Consider the following 10520-nt stretch of genomic DNA (forward strand, 5'->3'; position numbering starts at 1 on the left):
ATGGGGGATGTTAGAAAGTTATAAGTTCCATGAGGAGGGGAAAAAAGCAAGGCAAAAGAAGTCAGGAGGGCCAAGAATGGGGCTAGGGAAGAGGTGCAGTTTTACATAACAGTGTCAGAAGGCAAGACTTGAGCAGAGCTTTGCAGTAGGAGAGAGAGTGAGAGTGGAGCTGGGTAGGGAAGGAGGTTCCAGGCAGAGGAACAGCCTAAGAAGCACACGATGCACTGTGGACCAGGAAGAAGGCCAACACGGCTTCAGCAGTGCGAGTGGCAGTGAGGGGCATAGGAGAGGAGAGCAGGGAGGAAGGTCTGTGGTTTTTCTGAGTGGGATGAGAGCCTCTGCAGGGTTCTGAGCAGACAGTGACACAACCAGACCTGTTAATGTAACAGGGTGATTCCTGCCTCCCTTGCAATGCCGCCTCCATTCTGGTCACACTGCCTTTCCTTATCTTGCTGTCTCGTGCTTCTCATCTATTACCCTGGGATGTGGTCCTCTCTCCCTATGATTCTCTGCCTGGACTAGCTCCCTCCCAGGTAGTCTGTGGCTTCTATAAAGCTCATCTCCTCCTGGAAGCCCTCCAGGATTGCTCAGAGGAGTCTGACTGGCTCTGCCTGGACAGTAGATACCCTTTTCTTTCTCTCTTCCTTACCAGGGGAGGATGCTAAAAAGGGAGATGGCGATGCCTCCCTGGGGCCACTCAAGAACCAGGGGAGGGTGAGTCATTTTCTAGAGGTGCCTCCGCAAATAGCCACTATCCTGCCTCTCATAAGCCTTTCTCCTGAGTTTTTCATGGACACTTCTGTCTTCCCTTTCCTTCCTCTTCATCCTTCTCCTTCCCACCAGAGGCACCTTCCCTCCACCCTGTAAGCATGTAAGCAAGGGACTGAAGCCAGCCACTTCTCTTCTCTGGGGTGTGCCTGGGGAGGACCATCTCAAATGTAAAGAGGTAGCAAGGACTAGACTCCCAAAACCCAAAGACCAGACCCCTGCAAGAGCACAGCAGCAGTGGAACTGTGGCGGGATTCACCGCTCTAACTGGCACCCTCCTCCTCACCCTCCACACCCAGTCTCTGGGGGGCTGCTTGCTATGGAGCAAACTCTGTTTTCAAATAGTGACCAATTGCTAGCCCAAGCACAGAGCTGGTGGCCTCCTCTTCCAGTAGGGCACGAACTGTGGCTTCCCCAGCTAGCCTCGGGGACTTAACCATCTTCCCTTCCTGGGGAGCCAAAGGCTCTGAGCTCCTGGTCCTGGCTTGGTTAAGGCTTTGCTCACTTATTCAGGCCCCACTCAAACAACTATTTATTGAGCACCTACTATGTGCCAGGCACTGGGCTAGGCTGGCTCTTGCCCTCATGGAGCCTGCAGTTTAGTGGGGAGCAGACATCAATCAAATAGCCACTCAAATGCAGTCAGGATGACAGCTGTTGTCAGTGCAAAGAAAACGAAGAACATGATGCCCTAAGAGTATGTACGGGGGATTTGACCGGCGAGGGAAGCTGGGGGCCTTCTCTAACAAGGTAATGTCTGAGTTGAAACCCAAGGGATGGAAGAACAGCCCAGGCAGAGGAAACAGTATTTGCAAAGGCCCAGTGGCAGGAGGGAGCATATACAATGTGCTGGGAGAAGGCAGACAAGGCCGGAGTGCAGAGAGAGGAATGAGAGGTGGATGCAGACTGACAACGCAAGGCCTTCTAGATCATGTTTAAACCCTTGATCCAAGAACAGAGGAAGCCTCTTTGCATTTTGGAGTTGTGTTGGGTGTGGAAGGGGTGACATGATCATCTCAAGTTGGCTGCAGATCGGGGGTAATGAGAGCGGAGGTGGGAATCCTGTTAGGAGGCGGTGGCAGTGGTCCAGGAGAGAGCTGATGCTGGCTTGAACTAGCAGTTGGCAGGGGATTAGATAAGGGTGGTGTCAAGAATGACGGTTGGATTCCTGCCTGCAGCGTTTCTCACCTGTAAAGAGGAAAGAAACAGCTCGACTTTCTCCTGGCGATAAATGAATTAACGGAGACAAAAATTCTGTCAGGCAGGCATTGGTGTGAGCTGTGAGAGTAGCGCCGCTTGCTCTCCCCAGGCAGGTAGTTGTCTCTTGGTTCTACCCCACATCCTTCAGGCTACCCATACCCATACGTAACCTGATGATAAAACCTTGTACTGAAAACCGCAGCGAGCATGATTTAGATTAGAATGCTGCCAAAAGGGCTGGAGGGAGCTGTTGGTGGAACCAGGGCCAGGGGATGAAAGAGCAGACAGAATCCAGGTGGAAGGCCACATGCCTGGAGCACAGGAGAAAGGCTGTAAACACCTCACAGAACAGTTCAGGATCTGGTGGAGCTGGCAGTGGCCTGGGAATTAAGAGAGCCGAGGTGGAGGGAGCTTCAAAGGAGATTCCATACTCTGTACCTGCAAAGGTGATGCTCTTCAAAAACCTCAACCTGGGCCTGGTGCAGCGGCTCACGCCTGTGATCCCAGCACTTTGGGAGGCCAAGGCAGGCAGATCACAAGGTCAAGGGTTCGAGACCAGCCTGGCCAATATGGTGAAGCCTTGTCTCTAATTAAAAAATTTAAAAAACATACGAAAATTAGCTGGGCATGGTGGCACACGCCTGTAGTCCCAGCTATTCTGGAGGCTGAGGCAGGAGAATGGCTTGAACCTGGGAGGCGGAGGTTGCAGTGAGCTGAGATGGCACCACTGCACTCCAGGCTGGGTGACAGAGTGAGACTCCGTCTAAAATAAAAAAAAAAAGAACCTCCACCTCTTACAGCTCACCTCCTGAAGTCCCTGGTTGATGGAGGAAATAGAGCATGCCCAGAACACAGGGAGATGGAGTAGCCAGGATGAAGGGTATAGGCACAAGAGCTGGGCAGGCACATAGGGAACATGCCTGTGGGGATGGAGATGACTTGAGGGGCCTTTCTAGAGGAGAAGGAAGAGGTGGAGGAGAAGGAGGAGATATTCAGATGGATCTGGGGAATGCTGGATATGTCAGTCTTCTCTGGCTCAGCTGGGGTTTGCTCATTTAAGCTGACAGTGAGTTGGATGTTGAGTGATACTGACACCCCTCACCCCACCCCACCCCCAATTCAGCACCTCCTTCCAAGATCCCACGTTGCTGTCAGTTTCCAGGCCTTTAGTAAAATGATGGTGGGCTCATCATTCAGCCCCCTCATTACCCTTTCCTCCTCTCCCGCTCCAGTTTATAACTCTATCCACTTTGGAAGATCTGCATACTCTGCTTCTTGTTCCCACCTGCTCCTCCCTGGCCAAGGCCCAGAGTAGCCCCCACAGAGAGCATGCACTTGGCTGGGAGCTCAGGGTCTAGTGTGCCTCTGGTTCACATGTTGGCATTTGAGGAGGGCCTGAGTCATCTTGGTCTTCCCTGAGCATTGCTCTACCCCAAAAGAGGCCCCTGGCGGTAGGCAGACCGACCTTGGCCTTAGGTGTTGAAGTCAAGTGCAGGAAGGATTTCCTGGGCTACAAAGGGGGACAGCTGAGGGTGTGGAATTCGAGGAATCAACTTATGTGCTCCCTGTTGTATGGAAAGTCCGTGGCTGAGGGCTTGGCTGGGAGAGGGTATTGCCTCAGAGAGGAATAGGGACTACAGCAATAGAGGGGCAAACAAATGGCTGTCAGCACCACCCACACAGCCAGACGGGACATTTGCATCTCACTGTGAACACAGCGCCTGGCCCAGAGTGGGCCTCCAGTGAATGCCTATGGAGAGAAGAGAGATTTTGGTTCCCAGTCCAATTTTCCTCTTAATCTTCCTGATCCTCTAGTTCCTTGTCTACCAAATGGGGTGATAATCTCTACTTCCTATCTTACCAGACTGTCATGAAGAACAAACTAACCAATGATGGCAAAAGTGCTTTGTAAGTACTTTGTAAACTCTGTTTGAAAACCTACAGGAGGCCCGAGCCCAGCACAGTGCCGGGCCCACAGTGATTGCTCAGTATTGAATAAATGAATGAATTACTTAATCCCTACCAGAATGTATGTTCCCCACAGGCACAGACCCAGCCTGTTTCTCCTCAGCACCATTTCCCCAGTTCCTAGCACGGGGAAGGTGACTGACAAGTATTTGCATGGAATGAATGAATGAATGTTGAGACTTAATCCTACCTTCGGGGATCTTCGAGAACTTTGGAGGTGGTGAGGCTGATACCACAGGACAACAAACCATGCAGGCTCAACAACCCTGAAGGCAGCTATTAGTTCCCAATTTACAGAAGAGGAAACAGGCTTAGAGAGATTGAGTGACTTACCCAAGGCCCCACAGCACCTAGTCAGTGATGGATCAGGATGGGAACCCCGGACTCGGCCTCTGATGCCCATGCTTTTACTACCACAGAAGGCTCCTGCTGCTGGGGATCCAGTGGAGCACTGGCCTCCGTGACCATCCCCTGGACAAGCTGGAATGTTCTTTTGTGGTGGGAGGGTATGTCATAATTGCACAGCATCTCAGGGACTCTGCAGCAGGAGGCTGCTGGGTTCAAGAGGCCAAGATTCACTCAGGATGTGCCAGGTCCAGAAACACACACATGCCCAGGATATCTGTGTCCAGATGAAGAGACTGAAGGCAGAGAGGAGAGCTGCCGACGGACTTTCCTGACCCACAAATCTCTGTCATTTCTGCACACAGCCAGCACCTTCCCTTCTGCACCCTGAGCTATCGCGGCCACCTCAGTGCTCCCACAGACCGTGTTGCCTTGGGCAGGGACTCATCACATAACCGCTGCCCTTCCCCTCCCTGAATGAACTTCGGGCTCTACCGTGCAGCTCACTGCTTCCCAAAGTATGTTCTGTGGGACTATGTCTTGGGCTGTTTGTAGACACTGCTTGCAAAAAGATTGCCTGTGATGGAAAAAGCCTGGGAAAACTGTATCAAATACTCTAACCTGGCTGCATGCTAACCTTGCGAAACTTCTCAGATCCCGTATTATGCTCACGTGGAATGTGAATCTCCAAGGGCTGAGGGGCTTCAGTAAAGAGCATTTTCTAAATTTATTTTGGTCCCAAGCTGTTTCTTCAGGAGCATCTCTTGGGACTGATGTGCCCCAGGGCATACTTGGGGAGTCATTGCTGTAGCTGTGGAGAGTCCCTGAAGCGTTTCAGCAGAATCAGAGGATATGATCAGTCAGTATCTTAGGAAGACTGTAGGGTGGACTGGAGGAGCCAAGACGGGAGGCAAAGAGGATACTTAGGAGGCTGCATCAACAGTCTGCAAAAGAGGAAAAGAGCCCTCTTGCCAGTCAGGCACAGTGCCAAACTGGGGTGTCTGTCTTCAGTGAGCTTGCAGTTGAAGCAGGTAGGCTGAGCGCCCACCAGGAGCTCTCCTCTGAGGCAGAAGATGCTAAGTGCTGCAAACGGAGCTGCATCGTCAATCCAAGAAGACTCCTGATAACTTATTCAACTGGCACTCCGTGGCTTTGGCCAGCTTCCTTTCATTTTCCTTTTCAGGAATCAATAAATAATTTGAAGTTGTCAGGTGGTACTTCGTTGTTGTTTTTTAACCCTCATTGATAGGGTTGATGGTCTCAGTGTTCATTCCCAAAAGTCACGTGGGGTCAGTCTACTGCCTCACTGGGGCATTGCAACTGAATGGGGAGACTTGGCTCTAAGGCTTTAAAGTGGTAAATGCCCAGTTTATTTTTAGTCTATTGTGTTGTCACAGGTTCAGTTCCGTGGCACTGAGGACAATTTAGCATCAGCCAGGCACAGGGTATAGGTAGGGCATAATAACATCTGCATCCCCTCCTGCCCCCTAGCCTCTGCCCCTATCTTGCACTCACTCTGCAGCTCCATTTCATGGGATAATGTAATGGGCTAATGCTGCACCCCTCCCCCTCCCCAGGAGGATCAGGGAGCAACCAGGTCCCCAGAAACACTGGACAAGAGCACAAGAGTCTCTCTTCACTGTCCCTCCAAAGAGTCAATGTGGGAGATTGTCTGTTCTGCTTTAGTCTTCCATCTGCAGCTTGGCTATTCATCCAGCGATTGTGGTTGTCAGGGTACTTTAGAGCGAGCACTGGGCTGTGAGTCAGGACATTTGGGATATGGTCCTGCCTCTGCCACTACTACGTGACATTCTCTGGGCCTCAGTTTCCTCGTATGGATAATAGGTATTTGGATCTTTTCCTTTGACTTGCTGTGATTCTCCTGAAACCCCTTCCTCCAGAGATCATCTCTGGGTTCACAGTTGGGGACATTGGAAACACCTTGGGAGGCTGAGGTGGGCAGATCACCTGAGGCCAGGAGTTCGAGACCAGCCCAGACAACACGGTGAAACCCCATCTCTACCAAAAAGATAAAAATTAGCTGGGTGTGGTGGCGCATACCTGTAGTCCCGGCTACTTGGGAGACTGAGGCAGGAGAATCACTTGAACCCAGGGGTGGAGGTTGCAGTGAGCCGAGATTGCACCACTGCACTCCAGCCTAAGTGACAGAGTGAGACTCCATCTCAGAAAAAAAAAAAAAAAAGAAAAAGGAAACACCTTCTCCTCCCTGCCCCAACAGGTTGAATTGGAATGGGATCCTTTCCCTCAGTTCCTGTCTCTCTTTGGAACCAACCCGGAAAACAGATTTGTTTCCAACATAAAAATCTAGTTAAGTCACTCCCCTCTTCAACAGCCTTCAGTGGCTTGCTATTGGCTTCAGGATAAAAGCATCTTTACAAAGACATAAAAGGTCCTTGGTGGTCCAGCCTCTGCCTACTCTCCAAGCACCTCTCCTGCTTCTTGGCCACATTAGGCTTCAGCTTCCTGAATCTCATTGTAATTCCCCAAAAGATTCATGTCCTATCCCTGTGCCTCACTCACACTGTTTTTTGTTTTTTGTTTTTTGTTTTTTTTTTTTTCCTGCTCAGAAGAGCTTCCTCCTGTTTGTTTGTCCCACAAGTTCCTATTTGGCCTTCAAGTCTGGCTCAAGTTCTAGCTCCTCCGTAAAGCCTTCCCTGTTTTTGGAGCACTTACTAGGTGTCACTCACTGTGTCAAGCAGTCTCCATGCACCATCATTTAATTCTCACAACCCCATGAGATAGGAGTGATTATTTTTCCTACTTTACAGATGTGGAAACTAAGGCATAGGTAGGACATAGTAATACCTGCATCCTTCCTTGTCCCCAGCCTCCACCCCTGTCCCGCATTCACTCTGAGGCTCTGGTTCACGGGGATAATGCAATGAGCTAATGCAACACCCCCTTCACCTCCCCAGGTGAATCAGGCAGCAACCAGGTCCCCCATAAGTAACTTGTCCAGCATCACAAAATGAGCTGTCAGGATCAAGACCTCACTCCTTTCTGGTTCCAAAAGTCAAGTATTCCCTTACTTCTGGCTCCTGTCCCCATGCAGATTGCAGCTTGTATATACCAACCATCAAAAATCACTCTTTCACTATATGGTTCTTGTGTGTTTGCATGTCTGTAGTCCCACTAGACTGGAAACTCCTTGAAGGCAGGGCTGTGATGATTAAGTTGGTATGTGCTTGACACATGATGGATGTGCAATTAATGCTGGGTAATGATGAAAGAAAGTGGAGGGGAAGACTCACTGGGTTCCCCACTGGAGCCCACAAAGCCTCTCACCCCAAAGCCTTGTGTAACTAGTTTGTAATTAATTAGCATTAGTTACCTATTGCTGCTGTGATGAATTACCACAAATTTAGTGACTTATAAACAAATTGAGCTCAGAGGTCAGAAGTCTGAAATGGGTCAGCAGGGCTGGTTCCTTCTCAAGGGGAGAATTGATCCCTTGCCTTTTCCACTGACTAGAGGCTGCCTGCATCCCTTGGCTCATGGCCCCATCCTCACATCACTCCCACCTCAGCTTCTGTCCTCATGTCTCTGTGAGTCTCTTGACTCCCTCTTTCCCTGATAAGAGTACTTATGATGACACTGAGCTCATCCAGACCATCCAGGATATTCTCCTCATCTCAAGATCCTTACTTACATCTGCAAAATCCCTTTTACCACATAAGCAACATATTTACAGGTTCTGGGGATGAGAATGTGGACATTTTTGAGGGGCCATTATTCTGCCCACCATACCCTGGAAACTGAGAATGAGTCAATTTGGGAAGAATGAAGACTTCCGGAGTCTCAAGTGAGCCCTCTGGCCTCATCTGCAATCATAGGGATGGGACTGTAGGAGGAGACAGGGTCTTGCTCCATCACCCAGGCTGGAGTCCAGTGGCTTGATCCCCGCTCACTGCAGCCTCAACCTCCTGGGCTCAAGCAATCCTCCCACCTTAGCCTCCAGAGTAGCAGGGATGACAGCACACACCACCATGCCCAGCTTGAGGGACATTCTATGAGCCCAGGATTCTACCCCTAAAGCAGGAGAGATTGAGGTCAGACCACAGGAGTACCATCTCCTTTTCTTGCCATGGGTGACACCTGCTTATCCAACTTCAGCTTTAACTCTGACTATCCCCCAAACCCCCTCAACATCCACTGAGCTAAAGTCTTGTTGTTTCTGAGACCAAGGCTGGTGCCAGGGATCCGGGGACACCCCCTCTCCCACATTGCCTTTGCCTTCCTCTCCTGGTTCAAGATAGCAGGCTCTGTCTTACGGGTTCTGTGTATGCACAGAGCCCTGCCAGCATGACTCCAATGGGGGCACAGGGACCCTTGAGTTCTCCTTGGGTGCCTTCAGCAGGAAAAAACAAAGGATAAAATACGGCCCTGCTTCTCACTGGAAGATTTTTCAGGGAAAAGTTTGGTAATTTAACTGGGAGGTAAAATATTTTCATATTGAAATAACATGGACATGTTATGGAGAAGAATCCAAAATTGGCCAGAATTTTGGAAATAAAACTGGAGAATCCATTGCTGGGTAGCCACTGAAGGAAAAGCTAGAGGAAGCAGAGTGGGGTCCTCTACTGGGGGCCCTGGGTCGGGGTGGGGTTACGCTGAATTGTTGAGAGAGAAAACAGGTGTGCGCATGTGCGTGTGTGTGTGTGTGCGTGCGCGCGCGAGTGTGTGTATTGAGGGCAGCCAGGAGTTAGGGGAATCTGGGCAGATGAATGGCAAATCTGTGTAGAATGAGGCCTGAGGGAGGTGGGGGTGAGGAAAATGTGCCTCTGTTCCTTCCATCCAGCTTCCCCGCCCGCCCCGCCACCCGCAGTCCTATCTTCACCACTTCTTCCTTCAGACCCTTAACTGGGACCTCTTGCAGGAGAGGCAGATGTTTCTAGATGAGGCCAGATGCTGAGAAACAAGGAGGAACTGGCCCCTCTGGGCTTAGATGCAGTGGGGAATAAAAGCAGGACAGGAAATGCGTGAGAAGGGAGTGTGATCTCCAGCCAGAGCCCTTATAGGCACAGGCCCAGCAAATCCTCACAGCAACTGGGGGAAGCAGGTGTCAGGCCCACTTTACAGATGAATCAGTTGAGGCTCGGCACCACCATCTCAGCTTCTGAGGTTGCCCATTTCTCCGCCCCACCCCTTTTACCACTCTTTCCACACTCTGGCTTGGGCTTTCTGCTTCAAATGGACAAATCCATCCCACACCTTCTCCCTTTCAGTCTCACATAGACCCTTCCTCCCTCTTTTTCCTTGCCTTGCTCCCCTGTGCTCTCCTTTCCTCCTCCTCCAGGAAGCTCACCTGAGGCCATTTCCCAGCTCTGTTCTGCTGGTCCGTCTCTTCTTCTACTTGCTCCCCTCCCCAAAGTGGACTGGGAGCCCCCTGTAAGCACAGACTGTTCCTCCCATCAGCTCACCTAACTAGTTCAAGGCTCAGGACTTCTCACTTACAGTCTTTGTTGGGGCGGGACAGACTAGTCCCCCACGGCAGGCGCTGGGCATGGGAAGAAGTACAAAGGGAGCCGCCTGGGGGCCCCAGATGAGGAGAGAGTCTTGGCTCCGTCCCCAGCCCCATAAAGAAGGATGTTAACAGCCTCTTAGGGAGCGGGCGAGGGGCGATCAAAGGGGTGGCCGGGGGCTCACTGCTGAGGGAATGGCTCTGTCCACACTCAGGGTCAATGCTGGCACCTCCTTTCTGCCCCACCAAATGGAGTGAAATATTGGGAGGCTGCTGATGAAAGGAGAGTGGCTTATTCCAGGTCCCCACTCCTTCCTACCACCTCCCCCAACCAGGCTCCCCTTGGATGCCCCTCCCAACAAAGGTCCGTGTCTTCCCTCCCAGGACACCCCAGCAGCTGTTTATTTCCTTCATGGAGTGAGTGAGGGCTGAGTGGTATCAACTGGGAGAGAAGGAGGGGAAGGGGAGGGAGGCCCCAGCTGGCCTACAACAACCTGTGCTCCCACCAGCCTGAGTGCCCAAACCAGGATCTAAGAGAGGCTGGAAGGCCTGCCTGGAAGTGGGAAGTTGGGAAGCAGAGCCAGGCAGGGACTGCTATGGGAAAAAATCCAGAGAAAGCCAGCAAGGCGTGGAGGAACCCAGGGGCTGGTGGTAGAAACCTGGAAAGAGGGGTCAGAGGTGGTAAACAGGTGGTGGGTGGACTGAGGCTGGCAGAACCCTTGGTGGGAGCACCTTGTATGTGTCAGGACCTTGGAGA

General features: G+C 51.3%; 1 long non-coding RNA gene across 1 annotated transcript; it reads right to left on the minus strand.

Annotated features, from left to right (window-relative positions):
* Positions 1-1685: 1685 nt before the first annotated feature.
* On the minus strand, positions 1686-5603 carry LOC119622168 (uncharacterized). Its single transcript, XR_005238792.2, has 3 exons — positions 4270-5603; positions 2407-2554; positions 1686-1956 (listed from the first exon to the last, which is right to left on the minus strand). It is a non-coding gene; the product is annotated as an uncharacterized lncRNA (long non-coding RNA).
* Between the last annotated feature and the right edge of the window lie 4917 nt (positions 5604-10520).

Source organism: Chlorocebus sabaeus, chromosome 16, assembly GCF_047675955.1.
Source record: "Chlorocebus sabaeus isolate Y175 chromosome 16, mChlSab1.0.hap1, whole genome shotgun sequence".
In the NCBI taxonomy this organism is placed as follows: domain Eukaryota; kingdom Metazoa; phylum Chordata; class Mammalia; order Primates; family Cercopithecidae; genus Chlorocebus; species Chlorocebus sabaeus.